At 36.6% G+C, this 19,504-nt stretch overlaps 1 long non-coding RNA gene across 1 annotated transcript in view; it reads right to left on the reverse strand.

The window, feature by feature from the left end:
• Positions 1–14,870, reverse strand: part of LOC126005919 (uncharacterized) — a 119,675-nt gene extending 104,805 nt beyond the window's left edge. Inside the window, exon 1 of the long non-coding RNA XR_007494825.1 lies at positions 14,845–14,870. This is a non-coding gene — a long non-coding RNA (uncharacterized LOC126005919). The remainder of the gene's footprint in view (positions 1–14,844) is intronic.
• Positions 14,871–19,504: the final 4,634 nt, after the last annotated feature.

Here is a 19,504-nt window from a genome sequence, read left to right on the forward strand (position 1 = left end):
AACCAGACTGAAACTCAACAAGAATATACTAGACCTGAAAAGAGAAATGGAAGAAAGAGGCCTAGTGGATATATATAGGACACTCCATCCCCAGAAACCTGGTTACACATTCTTCTCCAATGTACATGGGACATTCTCCAGGATAGACTACATGCTGGCACAAAAAACATACCTCCATAATATCAAGAGGATAGAAATTTTGCAGGCTACCTTCGCTGACCACAAGGCCCTGAAATTATATGTGAACTACAAAGGGACATAGTAAAAAAAAACTTTAATACCTGGAAGCTAAACAGCCTAATACTGAATAACCAGTGGTTCCAAGATGAAATCAAAGAGGAAATCAAAACCTTCCTAGAAACAAATGACAATAGAGACACAAACTATCAGAACCTATGGGACACAGCAAAAGTGTTACTGAGAGGAAAATTTATAGCTTTGCAAGCACACATCAGGAAAGAAGAGGCATACCTGAATAGCTTAATGATGCAGCTCATAGAATTAAAAAGTACTCAACAAAAGGACCTAAAAATAAAGAAACAGAAGGAAATAACAAAGCTGAGAGCAGAAATCAATGAAGTGGAAACTCGAAAAAAAATCCAAAAGATCAACAAAAGCAGAATTTGGTTCTTTGAAAAATAAACAAGATTGATAGAAAACTGGCAAAACTAACAAAGAAAGAGAGAGAGAGGGAAACTTGATAACTCGTATTAGGAATAAAAAAGGAGAGATCACTACTGATATGGTAGAGATCCAAAGGGTAATCAGAAACTACTTTGAGAAACTCTATGCCACTAAAAATGAAAACCTGGAAGAAATGGATAAATTTTTGGATTCATCTTCCACGGTTGAATGAAGAAGATGTAGCATATCTAAACACACCCATCACTATTGAGGAAATTAAGACAGTAATCAAATGTCTGCCCAAAAACAAAAGTCCAGGCCCAGATGGATTTACTAGTAAATTCTTTCAAACATTTTAAGAGAAACTTCTACCAATTCTGGAAAGAATCTTTCATGAAATCAAAAAAAAACAGGAACACTTCCAAATAGCTTTTATGAAGCCAGCATCACCTTGATACCTAAACCAGAAAGAGATGTTACCAAAAAAGAAAATTACAGACCAATATCACTGATGAATACAGATGCAAAGATCCTCAACAAAATCCTGGCTAATAGGATTCAATGCCTCATTAAGAAGCCAACCACTATGATCAAGTAGGTTTTATCCCAGGAATGCAAGGCTGGTTTAACATCCATAAATTTATCAATATAATACACAACATAAACAACAAGAAAAATAGAATCACATGATCATATCAATAGATGCAGAGAAAGCATTTGATAAGGTTCAACAGCCATTCTTGATCAAAACTCTCAGCAAGATGGGAATGGAGGGAACCTTTCTCAATATAGATAAGGCCATCTACCACAAGCCAGAGGCAAATATTGTCCTCAATGGAGAAAAACCGAAAGGCTTTCCTCTAAATTCTGGCACAAGACAAGGCTGTCCTCTCTCACCACTCTTATTCAACATAGCACTGGAAGTACTCGCTATAGCGATTAGGCAAGAAAAAGATATCAAGGGAATCCAGATAGGAAAGAAAGAAGTCAAGCTCTCACTGTTTGCAGATGACATGATACTCTACCTAGAAAACCCTAAAGTCTCTACGAAAAAGATTCTAGAAAAAATAGACTCATATAGCAAGGTGGCAGGCAACAAAATTAACACACAAAAATCAATGGCCTTTCTATACACTAATAGTAATAAGGAAGAAATGGTCATTAAGAAAACATCCCCATTCACAATAGTGCCACACAAACTCAAATATCTTGGAATCAACTTGACTAAAATGTGAAGGATCTATACAAAGAAAACTATAAAACTCTGCTCAAAGAAATAAGAGAGGACATGCGGAAATGGAATCACATACCCTGCTCATGGATTGGCAGGACTAACATCATTAAAATGGCAATACTCTTCAAAGCATTGTACAGATTTAATGTGATCCCTCTAAAGATACACAAGACATTCTTCAAAGAAGTGGATCAGGCACTTTTGAAATTCATTTGGAACAGTAAACACCCTAGAATTGCTAAAACAATCATTGGGAAAAAGAATATGGGAGGAATTACTTTCCCCAACTTTAAACTGTACTACAAAGCAATACTTATCAAAACAGCATGGTATTGGAATAAAGACAGGACTTTAGATCAGTGGAATAGGCTTGAACACTCAGAGAATGTTCCCCAGACATACAATTACCTAATTTTTGATAAAGGAGCAAAAAATCCTAAATGGAGCAAAGAACATCTCTTCAACAAGTGGTGTTGGCACAACTGGCTAGTCACTTGCAAAAAATTGAACTTAGACCCCCAGCTAACATCATGTATGAAGGTTAAATTCAAATGGATTAAAGACCTCGATATCAGACCCAAAACCATAAGATATATAGAACAACATGTAGGTAAAACACTCCAGGACATTGAGGCTAAAGGCATCTTCAAAGAGGAAACTGCACTCTCCAAACAAGTGAAAGCAGAGATTAACAGATGGGAATATATTAAACTGAGAAGCTTCTGCACCTCAAAGGAAATAGCCCCCCACTGAGTGGGAGAAACTATTCACCCAATACCCATTAGACAAAGGGCTAATCTCCAAAATATTTAAGGCACTGACAGAAATTTACAAGAAAAAAACATCTAATCCCATCAAAAAATGGAGAGAAGGAATGGACAGACACTTTGACAAAGAAGAAATACAAATGGCCAAAAGACACACATGAAAAAATGCTCCACATCACTAATCATCAGGGTGATGCAAATCAAAACAACTATGAGGCACCACCTCACACCCCAGAGACTGGCACACATCACAAAGAATGAGAACAAGCAGTGTTGGCAGGGATGTGGAGAGAAAGGAACTCTTATCCACTGCTGGTGGGAATGCCATCTAGTTCAACCTTTATGAAAAGCAATATGGAGATTCCTCCAAAAACTGGAAATCAAGCTCCCCTATGACCCAGCTATACCACTCCTAGGAATATACCCTAGGAACACAAAAATACAATACAAAAATCCCTTCCTTACACCTATATTCATTGCAGCACTATTTACCATAGCAAAACTCTGGAAACATCCAAGATACCCTTCAACAGATGAATGGCTAAGGAAACTGTGGTACATATACACAAGAATATTATGCAGCTGTCAGGAGAGATGAAATCATTAAATTTTCCTATACATGGATGTACATGGAATCTATTATGTTGAGTGAAATAAGTCAGAGAGAGCGAAAGACGCAGAATGGTCTCACTCATCTATGGGTTTTAAGAAAAATTAAAGACATTCTTGCAATAATAATTTTCAGACACAAAAGAGAAAAGAGCTGGAAGTTACAGCTCACCTCATGAAGCTCACCACAAACAGGAATGAGTTTAGTTAGAGAAATAACTACGTTTTGAACTATCCTAATAATGAGAATGTACGTGGGAAATAGAAAGCCTCTGTAGATACAGGTGAGGGTTGGGTGGGGAGGAGGGAGATTTGGGACATTGGTGATGGGAATGTTGCACTGGTGATGGGTGGTGTTCTGTATATGACTGAAACCCAAACACAATCATCTATGTAATAAAGTTGTTTAAATAAAAAAAATTTAAAAAAACATTGTGTATATCTAGATAACCAGTTCCGTTAGTAAAAATAAATCAAATAAAATTTTGAAATCTTATAATATCTGCAAAGATAATGTTTACGCTATTTCTAAAATATCTTGGCAAAACAATCCACTGAATACATGAATCAATCATTGAAACATAAGAAGGATTTTTAATGATATAATAAAAAAATTACCCTATATTTTAGCCTTTTTCAGGGGAAATGATCTACCAGATCTTATAAATATTATCAGTTTTTATTTCTCACACAATAAAAATATTTACTATATATTACATTGTCAGTTGTGTGCCATTTAATTAAGGAAGTGACTTAACTTCACCATACACAGTTCTTTTATATCAAAAGTATTAACATTAAACAGATCTCAAATATTTCCTGTTTTCCCAGAATTAAATGACACATGCTTATTGGATCAATGTGTACTTTCTCATGAATGTCATTTTTAGGAATACAAAACATAATTCCATAGCTCAAGGAATGTAAGGTATTTGAAATTCAAAATCTGTTGTTTTACTTTATGTTTTATATTATTTATACCAGAGTCTTGTTGACTGGCTTTGATGACTTAGGTGTAAAATAAATAAAAAGTCTATCTAAGTGGTGTGATTGTTTTTTTTTTTTTTTTTGGTTTCTGAGTCACACCCAAGAGCCCTCAGGGGTTCCTCCTGGCAGGCTCCTGAGACCATTTGGGATGCCAGCATTTGAACCACCATCTTTCTGCATGCAAGGCAAACTCTCTACATCCATACTATCTTTCCTGCCCTAAGTGGTGTAATTTTTTTAAGGGTGAATGCTAGGAATTTTTCTAAGGAAACATTTTCTTTGTTTTTAAATACTTTACTCCCCTTAAAATCGCAAATTACCATCCACCAAAAAACTTTTAAAGCTCTTAACTATTTTAATTTTTTGTGCTAGCAGTAGGCTAGAAATAGTCATAGAAAAATCATAGAAACTCAATGAACCTTGCCCACTTTCCAGTTTTCACTACAGTTTTTGACTTCTGGATACAGTCTTATAAACAGTCCAAATATATTGTGAATTATATGTAAGTAAGTAGTGTAACTTCTGCCAAAAGATGGCGACTGCATGCTCAGTTTTTTCTTTTTTGTTTTCTTTTGTACCGCAGTGACTGAAAATTCCACCTGATTGATTGATTGTGCTTGCCAAGTTTCACACATCTGACTGATGTACTTGGATACTCAGCCTTGGTACTCACCATGGTTGAGTACTTTTCATTGCAGGGCTTTTTACGTGCTTGCAAGGAGTCACTTAGCTGTACTGCTAGTTCACATTGTAGTTACAGGTTTCAGTTAGGGTCACACTGGTGACACTGCTCAAGGGCACCTGAATATTTTTAGTCATGTGCTCACTGAGGATTGCTTTAGTTCTGAGGTTCAACACATACATATACATACAGACACATGAATATTGGTGATCACACAGTCTGAGTTGGTCCAGGGTTATCCTTTAGTAGAGTCACTGTGATCATCATTAGAGCAACAACATTTATGATTGTTTGAGCTCAAGATTGAGCTCAATCATGATTGAGCTCATGGCCTCACATTTGCAAAATAGCCACTTTTTACCACTGAGTCATCCCCCAGACTCACCTCATGCTCTTTTATTTTAAACTTTAAAGTACATCACATAATTGACATATTTGACCATAATTACATTTGTTTCCAGATAAGTGAAATAAATTTATTTATAAATGGATAAAAAGGAAGAAAAGAGAATAAAAGAAAGAAAAAAGAAAAAGTACAATAGCAAGCAGCAAGCTCATTTGTGAAAATAATTGCATAACACTGAAGTCATTAATACAATGACAAAAAGTTTAGTAAGCTCATATTATATGTACATTCTGTTAAATTTGGTATTTTTTTTTAGGGATGATTGCATCAAACAAATGAATTTTCCAGAAATTCTACGAATTATAGGAGCATATACTCAGCTGCAGGGCCTCCTGTAAGAAGTCCTGGTTCAAACATGGCAACTGTATTTGTGGGTGGGTTACAGCTGCCAGACTTTCCTGGAACAAGGGAGATATGAGGGAGGGTGCCCACACTCACTTTAAAAATATCCCTGGTGATATCAGTCCAAGAACCAGCATACCTGAAGTGTGGTCAGATTGGCATCCCCGCAGGGAATTGTAGTGATGAGAAAGGCCACCAGGGAAATGGTGATTCTGGATGATGGAGGCAACAAGAGTAGTTTTGGCAGGATGAGGGTTTGTTTCATCCTCTCCTCCTGAGATGGCAATATTGTGCTGTGTTGGCTGTTGTAGTCATAATTTTTCATAGTTCACTTTACAGTTCATTCAACAAAAAAATGTGAGCCTATGGAGCTGGTCATGGCTGACCTCAGGTTCTTAAATGTAACTCTCTTGCAGACAAAAGTATAAGCATATGTAGCAATGTCAAGAGCATAAAAATATTGAAGAAGGTAGGGCCAGAGTGATAGCACAGTGGTAAGACTTTGCCATCTTTGCCACTTTGCCATTCTGGTGCAATCTACAGCATCCCATATGTCCTCTGAACTTGCCAAGACTAACTTCTGAGTGCAGAGACAGGAGTAACTTCTGAGCACAGCCAAGTGAGACCCAAAAACCACTAACAAATTGAAGAAGGATATTTTAAGCACTTAAAATATTATTATTAAGAAGGCAATATAATTAATCATTCAAATGAACACAAAAGGGGAAAACACTGATAATTATATCTGGTTGTCAGAATGTTTGGTTCTCCTAGTCTTAACACCATTTTTGGCCATACAAATTATAGCTCTTTTTCAATGATACTGAATAATTCATGTTTATCTTATTTGTCTTTGAGAGTTGAAAGATTATTTTATAGCTAGTATTGTTTACAAATAAAATTCATTTCCTAATCATGATGTAGTCTGTAACAATGTAGCAGGTGCTTAATAAACTTAATAAAACCTATAAATCACTGACCTGGGTGAGTGGCATATACAGCTACAAATATTAAAGTTGGATACTTCTCCAAAAGGAAACCAATTCTTTCACAGAGGAAATTACTTCTGGAAAATGCAGAAACAAGAAGGATAGGAAGCTGAGTTCTTTAGAAGAAAAGGAAAACTTTGAGGCAATGAAAGAAAATGATAAAGATATAATAAAAAGAAAATTATTGAAATCATTGGCAAAAAAGTTATTTCTTTTATAAAAAATGGAGCTATAGGTTTCTATTCATGTTATAAATTTTACTGAACTGATTGCAATGAAGAAAGTACTTTTCTGATTCTGCTACATAAATGTAAAGTCTTCGTGTGATTCCATGGTTCCCAGATAGGGTTTTCACTGCCTAAAGATGAAATCTATCACTGGGAATAAGCTCTGCGTTGAAAGGAACATCTCTTTGACTTTGTTTTCTCTGCATAGGAAACCGAGAGAGGATCAATCAGGAAGTTCAAAGGTTCTTTAGCAAAACAAAAGCTGTACTGAGAATGGCACATGGGTTTTAAAGTAAATATCTGCAAATGCCTTAAATTCTGTACTATGATTTTTTAAATAAAATTGTAAAAAGCAGAGGGTGTATTTTACTATCAAAAGTACAAAATGCATAAGCAGACTCTGATTTTTCCCTACATTTCACTCACTAAAATGGAATTTCTTTACTAAAGCACAGACCCATTCTCCTTCCTCCTTAGGGTGCATATATGATTTTAGTTCTTCAGAAACCGATTCTCAATGGAAGTTTCAGGCTGAGCCAGAGCTATAATAAACACACACTTTTGAGCACTATTATTTTTCATATTTTAAATCATTTGATTTTATAAGCTCAGTATTTAAAAGCTGGGCAAGAATCTATGTAGAAGTTGAAATTAATCCCCTAACCCTGCTTATGCTTATCATCAATTAATTCCCTTTGGTTAGAAACATATTTTTGCAATGCTTTTGGCTGAGCCAAAAATAAAATGGAGAGTTTTACTGACAGCTTCAAACAAGGAAAATGCCAACAGCAACTTTTTCACATTTTGCTTCTCCAACACTTTCACTGCTGTCACAGAATGCCAGTTTTGGCTGGGCCTTCTAAACGTGTTTTTCAAAAACTCTAGGTCAACTTAATCTTGAAGTCTTAAAATGCCACTGTGAGCCTTTCCTTGTACGCGGTCTCTAATAGAGCCGCACAGGTTGTCATGGTGAAATGGGTCAGAGCTGTTTGCCAGGAAACCCAGGAAACTGCTAAACCGGCTGCAGCCGGAGTTGTAGCAAGGAAGACCAGAGCCATCTCCAATCTATAGCTGAATCTAGGTCACCAGGATTCTGTGATGCGGCAGCTGTGCATGAAGAACTTCCATCTCCAACCGTGCTCACAGAGGCTTCATGTACATTGGGCATACTGGTAGCTGTAAGCACTGCCATTCTGCCAGACCCCTCCTCTTGATGGCCATGAGTTATTCTTCATATTTAATTAAGACTTCTTAGCCACGTGAGCTAGAATACATTCTTCCTCTCTCTCCCTTTCCCTCTCTCCCTTTCCCTCTCTCTCTCTCCCTCCTCTCTTACTACCCCCCCCTTGTGAGTGAGTGAGTGAGTGAGTGAGTGAGTGAGTGAGTGAGTGAGTGAGTGAGTGAGGCAGGCAGGCAGGCAGGCAGGCAGACAGACAGACAGACAGACAGACAGACAGACAGACAGACAGACAGACAGACAGACAGACAGACAGACAGACAGAAAAGAGACAGAGACAGAAAGGCATAAATCTTGCTCTGGAGCTTGAATTCTGAAACCCATTTTAATGCATATTTCTGCAGAGTGAGCTAAATATTAATATCACATTCCTCTTTTAATGTAAACACCAGCAGCTAGAGTTGGCAGCTCATAAAACGAGGAAGAACTTGGGCTTTTCTCCATCTGCAGCATGTGTGGGTTGTTTTTTTTTTTCCTTCGGTTTTTGGTTTTTGGGTCACACCCAGCGGCACTCAAGGTTACTCCTGGCTCTGCACTCAGAAATCGCTCTGGCAGGCACGGAGGACCATATGGGATGCCGGGATTTGAACCACCGTCCATCCTGGAGCGACTGTTTGCAAGGCAAATGTCCTACCGCTGTGCTATCTCTCCGGTCTCATATGTATTTTTTTTTCCCCTTGAGTACTACTGATGTGTTTGAGAATAACAAGAATTCAGTGAGGTCTTGGAGTGTGGAGAGAGCAGAAGCCTCAAGCATCTGAGCACATCTGAAAGTCCTGCAGCTTGCAAGGAAAATTCTAAATTGTCCATTCATGTCAGTGTTGAAAATTTATTTATTCCTCTTTATTTGGTATTTTTTTTAATATTTATTAATTTTTACTTTCTATTTAGAAGCAGTGGTTTGCATCTTAAATATAGATAGGCAATACTCCTTGCATTTTTGTGATTTCTTTCTTACAGTTTTTTCCTATTTTTGATTTCTCTTTCAATAATTATTATTAAAAATTATAAAACTATGAATTAGGATTTTAAAACTTCTTTTTTCAGGTTAAATGCTAAATGTACACATACATATAAATACATATAGCAAAATACTTGTTACAATTTATTCTGCACTGGACAAATTTTTGTAAGCATAGAATCTTTTTTAAAATAGATTAATAGCTAAATACTGAGTGATGCTCTTTATAAAAAAAAGACCTGGGTTCAATCATGACATCCAGTGGTCCCTGAAGCAAAGCCAGGAGAGATTCCCAAAGTCTAGAGGAGTCACCGAGCACTTTCGTATGTGATTCCAAAACAAATGAACAAATGTTTATTTTCTCTGTTAAACTAAATATAATATCTATAATAGTTAAAATTTGAGGTAGATTTATATTTATTTATCTCATTCTTCAAAATAGTTGGGCACCAGCAGAAGGACACTATGATTGAACTCTCAATGTCATACTTATAGACAAGTGTTTTTTTGCCATTGTGGCTTACCGAGATTGTCTTCACAGTTTTTTTTCTTAAAATAAATTAATAAACTAATTTTAAAATGTTTATAAAAATGAAAAGGATCTAATGTTTAAGGGTGAAATGAAGAACTTAAACTATTTAAGGTTAAGTCTTATAAAATTACATTAATTATAAATAAATTATAATTTAAATGATAAAAATTATAAATCAATTTATAAATTGATATACGTTAAAATCAATAAAAATTAATTATACATTAAATTATAAAACAATTAGAAAAAGACCCAAACATATTTGTTGGAATAGAGGCAAACAAAGATTCTAAACGGGTCAGAGCGGTGGCAAAGCAGTAAGGCATCCCATATGGTCCCCAAGCCAGGAACAATTTCTAAGCCCATAGCCAGGAGCAACCTTTGAGCATCACAGGGTGCATCCTAAAACCAAACAAACAAAAAAATTTCTAAACAGGGATAAATCTAAAATATAGAATAAAAATGGATAACTTGGACTTTATCCAAATTAAATTTTTTTAGTCTCATCAAATGAAAACTTTTTAAAAATTAGAAGAAAAACTGAGAAAAATATTTGCAATACACAAAATTGATAAAGAATAATACATAATATACATTTTAGCTTAATAAAATGATAATATAATTTATCAATATGGCACGAACTTGAAATAGACTATTCATAAGATAATAATTGTCCAATAAGCAAATAAGTGAATAGACACCATCAGCCATAATGTGGTTTACTCTAATAGAATGACTAAAATTAAAAAGAATCACATAAAATGGATAAAATAGATGGAGAGTAACTAGAGTTTGCATTTATACAAACATTAAAAATATAATCAAAATAGTGTAATTACTCTGAAAAACAGTTTAGAAAGTAACTTACAAAATTAAAAAATATAGTTACCACATGACACATGATACTCTTGTCAATGAAAATACATGTATAAAAAGATATTATGCATAAATAACCAAAATCTCCAAAATTTAAGGCATTTGGATTTATAATAGTCTAAACTATTGTTTTGAATTCAATACACTGTAACAAGTGTATGGATAAACAAATTTTGGGTTATTTATATGAAAGAATAAGTTATGATCTATACCACATAGGGGTTAATACTGCAGATATCACTCCTAAATAAAGTTATTACAAAATAAATAGTAAGTGCTTTCATTATATAATTTTTTGGATAAATAAAATTAATGTATAATAAAAAAATCAACAGTTTCTTGAAAATGGTTATCATAAGAAAGAAATGATACCAAGTGTTTCAGAGAAGATTTTTTTGAGGGGGTTGGGGCTACACTTGGTGATGCTCAGGGGTTACTCCTGGCTCTGCGCTCAGAAATCGTTCCTAGCTTGGGGGACCATATGGGACACCTGGGGATCTAACCTAGGTCCATCCTAAGTCAGCTGTGTACAAGGCAAATGCCTTACCACTGTGCCATGCTATTGCCTCTCAAGAAGACACTTTTTTTAAATTTTCCGAGTAAACTTTTATTGATTTTGGTTTTTTTTTTTTTAATTTTTAATTATGTGAGCAATGATGCAAAGAAAGAGGACAAGGTAAAGTTACAGTGAAAGGGCAATCATCCAAAAACAGAATTCTCAGAAGAAATCCCCCTGATGACACCTTAATTTTGATCTTAGAGTCAAAGAACATTAAGAAAAATAAAACCAAACCCATGTACAATTACTTTGTCCCTCAAGTCCCCAGATTGTAGTACCTTATAATATTTCTTAGTGGTACACCAAGCAATCTAAAGCCATAAAATTTATGTAACTCCTTAAACTTGAAGGCATAGTAGTTTTTTACATTTCCATGCATATGCATATTAGTTTAAGTTAACCTCAAAAATTTAAGTGGTTTTTTTTTAAGGTTTAGACTCAAAGGAGCACAGTAAAAAGGGTGTTAGAGTGGCAATTATTGTTTGCATAGGCCCACCAAAATATGGGGGACATGGGAAGGAAAAGCCTTGGCCTATATACAAGGAGACCCTACCCCTGAAGTTTCCTGGCATAAAACCAACTCTAGGCTCCAGGCAAACTAGTTTGTCCAATCCAGATCATTGTTTGTAGTGCCACTAGTTTTATTTTTCACACAGTCTCTGTTGTTGGTATCATGTTTTTGTATTTAAGATACTGGAATTTGTATATCCTACACTGAAGTCAGGATGATGCGAAGCGTCTTCTAATTTCCACTCACAATTAAAGGGCAATGCAGAAAGCTCTGTTCAGTAAGCAGGTCATTGTTGTTGTTAAGTCTTCTCAGTGTTAAGGGAAGACTCTTTTATGTAGATCGATGTCAGAGCAGCAGTAGGGTCTTCCCTAGTAGAGGATTGCTTCCAGGTGATCCTATAGACAACTTTGGATGTTTCATAGATGGCTTCCCTGGTTCTGGGGTGAATGGAGAATGCCCATTCTTCAAGAAGACTTTTTTTAAAAGAGTAGGAATGTTCTTTATCTTGATAGTAGTTTTCCATAGTTTAATCAAATTGTACTTTTTAAAGAAGTAAAAATTTTTGCATACAAATTATACTACTCAAAGTGGATGCTTTTTAAAGCTTATTTTGTTAAACTTTGATTTTTTTCCTTCATTTTATAAATAATATAAATACCTTTCTCTTCTAGAACAAAATTTAATGTACATTTAGGGCTAGAGATTTTTGATTATGAATTTTCATTTCATCCTTGCACAGAGTTATACTAATTTCTGCATCATAACAATTTAGTGTGTGTGCTGCCCAAGCAAGCATAGGTCTAGAAAAAAATTTGAAGCCCATCTTCAGATATTATGAATAGCATTCTTTTTTTTAAATTTATTTAAACACCTTAATTACATACATGATTGTGTTTGGGTTTCAGTCATGTAAAGAACACCACCCATCAAAAGTGCAACATTACCATCACCAATGTCCCAAGTCTCCATCTTCCCCACCCAACCCCCACCTGTACTCTAGACAGGCTCTCCATTTTCCTCATACATTCTCGTTATTAGGACAGTTCAAAATGTAGTTATTTCGCTAAATAAACTCATCACTCTTTGTGGTGAGCTTCCTGAGGTGAGCTGGAACTTCCAGCTCTTTTCTCTGTTGTGTCTGAAAATTATTATTACAATGGTGTCTTTCATTTTTCTTAAAACCCATAGATGAGTGAGACCATTCTGCGTTTTTATCTCTCACTCTGACTTATTTCACTCAGCATAATAGATTCCGTGTACATCCATGTATAGGAAAATTTCATGACTTCATCTCTCCTGACAGCTGCATAATATTCCATTATGTATATGTACCACAGTTTCTTTAGCCATTCTTCTGTTGAAGGGCATCTTGGTTGTTTCCAGAGTCTTGCTATGGTAAATAGTGCTGCAATGAATATAGGTGTAAGGAAGGGGTTTTTGTATTGTATTTTTGTGTTCCTAGGGTATATTCCTAGGAGTGGTATAGCTGGATCATATGGGAGCTCGATTTCCAGTTTTTGGAGGAATCTCCATATCGCTTTCCATAAAGGTTGAACTAGACGGCATTCCCACCAGCAGTGGATAAGAGTTCCTTTCTCTCCACATCCCCGCCAACACTGTTTATTCTCATTCTTTGTGATGTGTGCCATTCTCTGGGGTGTGAGGTGGTATCTCATCGTTGTTTTGATTTGCATCTCCCTGATGATTAGTGATGTGGAACATTATTTCATGTGTCTTTTGGCCATGTGTATTTCTTCTTTGTCAAAGTGTCTGTTCATTTCTTCTCCCCATTTTTTGATGGGATTAGATGTTTTTTTCTTGTAAAGTTCTGTCAGTGCCTTGTATATTTTGGAGATTAGCCCCTTATCTGATGGATATTGGGTGAATAGTTTCTCCTGCTCAGTGGGTAGCTCTTGTATCCTGGGCAGTATTTCTTTTGAGGTGCAGAAGCTTCTCAGCTTAATATATTCCCATCTGTTAATCTCTGCTTTCACTTGCTTGGAGAGTGCAGTTTCCTCCTTGAAGATGCCTGTAATGTCCTGGAGTGTTTTGCCTATGTGCTGTTCTATATATCTTATGGTTTTGGGGCTGATATCGAGGTCTTTAATCCATTTGGATTTTACCTTCGTACATGATGTTAGCTGGGGGTCTAAGTTCAATTTTTTGCAAGTGGCTATCCAATTGTGCCAACACCACTTGTTGAAGAGGCTTTCCCTGCTCCATTTAGGATTTCCTGCTCCTTTATCAAAAATTAGGTGATTGTATGTCTAGGGAACATTTTCTGAGTATTCAAGCCTATTCGACTGATCTGAGGACCTATCCTTATTCCAATACCATGCTGTTTTGATAACTATTGCTTTGTAGTACAGTTTAAAGTTGGGGAAAGTAATTCCTCCCATATTCTTTTTCCCAATGATTGCTTTAGCTATTCGAGGGTGCTTATTGTTCCAAATGAATTTCAAAAGTGTCTGATCCACTTCTTTGAAGTATGTCATGGGTATCTTTAGAGGGATGGCATTAAATCTGTATAATGCCTTGGGGAGTATTGCCATTTTGATGATGTTAATCCTGCCAATCCATGAGCAGGGTATGTGTTTCCATTTCCGTGTGTCCTCTCTTATTTCTTGGAGCAGAGTTTTATAGTTTTCCTTGTATAGGTCCTTCATATATTTAGTCAAGTTGATTCCAAGATATTTGAGTTTGTGTGGCACTATTGTGAATGGGGTTGTTTTCTTAATGTCCATTTCATCCTTATTACTATTGGTGTATAGAAAGGCCATTGATTTTTGTGTGTTAATTTTGTAGCCTGCCACCTTGCTATATGAGTCTATTGTTTCTAGAAGCTTTTTGATAGAGTCTTTAGGGTTTTCTAAGTAGAGTATCATGTCATCTGCAAACAGTGAGAGCGTGACTTCTTTCTTTCCTATCTGGATTCCCTTGATATCTTTTTCTTGCCTAATCGCTATAGCGAGTACTTCTAGTGCTATGTTGAATAGCAGTGGTGAGAGAGGACAGCCTTGTCTTGTGCCAGAATTTAGAGGGAAGGCTTTTAGTTTTTCTCCATTGAGGATAATATTTGCCACTGGCTTGTGGTAGATGGCCTTCACTATATTGAGAAAGGTTCCCTCCATTCCCATCTTGCTGAGAGTTTTGATCAAGAATGGGTGTTGGACCTTATCAAATGCTTTCTCTGCATCTATTGATATGATCATGTGGTTTTTATTTTTCTTGTTATTGATGTTGTGTATTATGTTGATAGATTCATGGATGCTAAACCAGCCTTGCATTCCTGGGATGAAACCTACTTGATCGTAGTGGATGATCTTCTTAACAAGGCATTGAATCCTATTTGCCAGGATTTTGTTGAGGATCTTTGCATCTGCATTCATCAGCGACATTGGTCTGTAATTTTCTTTTTTTGTAGCATCTCTGTCCGGTTTTGGTATCAAGGTTATGCTGGCTTCATAAAAGCTATTTGGAAGTGTTTCTGTTTGTTCAATTTCATGAAAGAGTCTTGCCAAGATTGGCAGTAGTTCCTCTTGGAAAGTTTGATAGAATTCATTAGTGAATCCATCTGACCTGGGCTTTTGTTTTTCGGCAGACATTTGATTACTGTTTTAATTTCATCAATGGTGATGAGGGTGTTTAGATATGCTACATCCTCTTCCTTCAACCGTGGAAGATTATAAGAGTCCAAGAATTTATCCATTTCTTCCAGGTTCTCATTTTTAGTGGCGTAGAGTTTTTCAAAGTAGTTTCTGATTACCCTTTGAATCTCTGTCATATCAGTAGTGATCTCTCCTTTTTCATTCCTGATACGAGTTATCAAGTTTCTCTCTCTCTCTTTCTTTGTTAGGTTTGCCAGTGGTCTATCAATCTTGTTTATTTTTTCAAAGAACCAACTTCTGCTTTCGTTGATCTTTCGGATTGTTTTTTGGGTTTCCACTTCGTTGATTTCTGCTCTCAGCTTTGTTATTTCCTTCTGTCTTCCTATTCTTGGGTCCTTTTGTTGAGCATTTTCTAGTTCTACTAGCTGTGTCATTAAGCTACTCAGGTAAGCTCCTTCTTCCTTCCTGATGTGTGCTTGCAAAGCTATAAATTTTCCTCTCAGTACTGCTTTTTCTGTGTCCCATAAGTTCTGATAGTTTGTGTCTTTACTGTAATTTGTTTGCAGGAACCTTTTGATTTCCTCCTTTATTTCATCTCGGACCCACTGGTTATTGAGCATGAGGCTGTTAAACTTCCAGGTGTTAAAGTGTTTCTTCTGAGTCCCTTTGGAGTTCACAAATAATTTCAGAGCCTTGTGGTCAGCGAAGGTAGTCTGCAAAATTTCTATCCTCTTGATCTTATGGAGGTATGTTTTATGTGCCAGCATGTAGTCTATCCTGGAGAATGTCCCATGTACATTGGAGAAGAATGTGTATCCAGGTTTCTGGGGATGGAGTGTCCTATATATATCCACTAGGCCTCTTTCTTCCATTTCTCTCCTCAGGTCTAGTATATTCTTGTTGGGTTTCAGTCTGGTTATCCTATCTAGTGTTGACAAAGCCGTGTTGAGGTCCCCCACAATTATTGTGTTGTTGTTGATATTATTTTTCAGATTTGTCAACAGTTGTATTAAATATTTTGCTGGCCCCTCATTCGGTGCATTTATGTTTAGGAGAGTGAATTCTTCCTGCTCTACATACCCCTTGATTAATATAAAATGTCCATCTTTGTCCCTTACAACCTTCCTGAGTATAAAGTTTTCATTATCTGATATTAGCATGGCCACTCCAGCTTTTTTATGGGTGTTGTTTGCTTGGATAATTTTTCTCCAGCCTTTTATTTTGAGTCTATGTTTGTTCTGACTATTCAGGTGCATTTCTTGTAGGCAGCAGAAAGTTGGATTGAGTTTTTTGATCCATTTAACCACTCTGTGTCTCTTGACTGGTGCATTTAGTCCATTGACGTTGAGAGAAAGAATTGTCCTGGGGGGGCCGGGCGGTGGCGCTGGAGGTAAGGTAAGCCTTACCTGCGCTAGCCTAGGAGACGGACCGCGGTTCGATCCCCCGGCGTCCCATATGGTCCCCCAAGCCAGGAGCGACTTCTGAGCGCATAGCCAGGAGTAACCCCTGAGCGTCACCGGGTGTGGCCCAAAAAAAAAAAAAAAAACAAAAAAAAAAAAAAAAAAAAAAGAATTGTCCTGGGATTTAACGCCATCTTTATTTCAAAATTTGGTGTGTCTTTTGGGTAGTCTTGTCTTAGATTAAGTCTTTCAGTTTTTCTCTTAAGACTATTTTTGTGTCTGTGAAGTTTCTGAGCTGTTTTTTGTCTGTGAAACCATGTATTCTTCCATCAAACCAGAAAGTGAGTTTTGCTGGGTATAGTATTCTGGGTGAAGCATTCATTTTATTCAGTCTTGTCACAATATCCCACCACTGCTTTCTGGCATTGAGTGTTTCTGGTGACAGGTCTGCTGTAAATCTCAGGGAAGCTTGCTTGAATGTGATTTCTCCTTTTGATCTTGCTGTTTTCAGAATTCTGTCTCTATCTGTGGGATTTGTCATTGTGACTAGGATGTGTCTTGGGGTGGTTTTTCTGGGGTCCCTTTTGGTTGGTACTCTTCGGGCATGCAGGATTTGATCACATATATTCTTTAGCTCTGGAAGTTTCTCTTTAATGATGTTCTTGACCGTTGATTCTTCCTGGAAATTTTCTTCCTGGGTCTCTGGGACTCCAATGATTCTTAAGTTGTTTTTGTTGATCTTATCATAGACTTCTATTTTCATCTGTTCCCATTCTTTGACTAATTTTTCCATTGTCTGCTTATTTGCTTTAAGTTTTTTGTCCAATCTCTCCTGCTGTATGGAATTGTTATGTATCTCATCTTCCACAGCACCAAGTCTATTCTCAGCTTCTGATACCCTATCCCAGAGCTTATCCATTTTGTCATTCACTTTGTTTACTGACTTTTTCAGTCCTGTTAGTTGACATGATATTTCAGTTTGGAGTTTTGTGATTTCTGTCTTCATATTTTCTTGGTTCTTATTAGTGTTCTGTTCAACTTGATCCATGGTTTCTTGGAGGTCTTTGAGCATCTTCCATATTGCTAGTCTAAAGTCCTTATCTGAGAGGTTGATTAGTTGGTAGGTCATTATCTGGTCCTCAGAATTGTCATCTTCATTCTCTATGTCTGATGCTGGCCTGCGTTGTTTCCCCATTGTCACACTTGTATTGTGGGTTTTTCTACGTGTTGTGGTGGTATTCATTGTCTATATGATGCAGGCAGCACACTTCTCTGGCTCCTCCCTTTCTGGATGGGCTGACTTGCCTCTAAGGGAGGGGAGTCCTCCGTGGATGAAGCCTCACACTGGGTCAAATTTTAGGCCCGAGCATGCAACAGAGAAGACAGTCCGGAGAGAAATGTTTGCTTCTGTGATATAGCCCCGTTCTTAGTGTGAGTTTTCCTTCTTGTTGTAATGGTGTTCTTTCCTTAGAAAGAGTGCACGGCCGCGTAGCGAAGTGGAGCGGCCATGCTCCGCTGGAGCTTCTTTTTGCCCCACTCGCAAGAGTTTCACGCAAGAGGATAGTAGACAGACATAGACAGGTCACACTCACAGTTTTTCACAGTTGGGCCCCACTGGGCCGGTGTACTTTCGTGGATTTTCCCTGCCTGGTGTCACACACAGGGAGCCGGCTTTTGCAAAGTCTTGCTGGTTTTCATGCTCTGTAGTCCCTCTCTGAAAATGGCCTCTGGGCGAGCGAGTTTTCTGGAGCCTCTTTTTGCCCCACTCGCAAGAGTTTCATGCAAGAGGACAGTAGACAGACATATACAGTTCACACTCACAGTTTTTCACAGTTGGGCCCCACTGGGCCGGTGTACTTTCGTGGATTTTCCCCGCCTGGTGTCACACACAGGGAGCTGGCTTTTGCCTGAATAGTATTCTTTATGGATCAATAAATTTAATACTCTTAGACTGGTCAAAAGAGGGTCAATCTTTTAACACTACAGACAATAACTTGGCCTATAAACAAATTCCAAAGGTTTTTAAAGGAACATTTGATAATTATAGAAAATTATAGACATATAGAGGAATAGAACATCATAATAAATCTTTACCTAAACTTAAATGATATTGTTATATTGTCAGTATTACCTATATATTTTCTTATACTCTTTTCCTCGGTCGTGCAAATAATTACCTTAAAGGACATATTAGCTGTCCTGTCATTTCATCTATAAATCTGAGGCGCTCCAGTATTGTGACTCATTTGCTCATACCTTCTTCTCTATCTGAAATGTTGGTACCTTTTCCTTGAATATGACTGACTGACTCCTCAGATGTCAAATGAAACTTTTCAAAATTATTGTTCCTGATTTCCTTATCAAAAGAGCTCTCTTTGTACTTTGATTCTGCTACTTTTTGTCTTGAAAATTTTCACAATTTTCAACTATAAATCATTAGCTCTTGTCTTTCTTTACAAACGTTACCAAATGCTGAAGATTAGCATTAGTACAACCTCTGTCGGTATGAAAGTATTGTGGTAGACCCTTGTTGTTAATGAATTGTTTGACCAGATTTGTTTGAAGAGATGGTAATTAATTGTTTGACCAGTTCTTTTCAACAATGTTAAGCATTTCTTTCACATGTGGTTATACTATGGATGACCATTAAAATTAAGTTGACATTGCTTTTTCAGAAATTCCAAATTTTCTTTTTCTTGTAAAAATAGCAGCTAAGATTAGGTGATGCAAAGATAAATATTTATTTACACAATCTCTTCTATATGTCTATAATTTCCTATAGAAAAGTAATATAAAGTATAAAGTCAAGTAATACTGATGGGTATATATATTTTATGTTTTTGATAGAACCATGTAATATCATAAGTGGAAATTTGAGAAAAGCAATCTACATTCATTCTAACAGAATCTTTAGATAATATTTTGTTAAACATGATTTGATATTCTTGTCCGT

This window comes from Suncus etruscus, chromosome 4 (assembly GCF_024139225.1).
Source record: "Suncus etruscus isolate mSunEtr1 chromosome 4, mSunEtr1.pri.cur, whole genome shotgun sequence".
NCBI lineage: Eukaryota > Metazoa > Chordata > Mammalia > Eulipotyphla > Soricidae > Suncus > Suncus etruscus.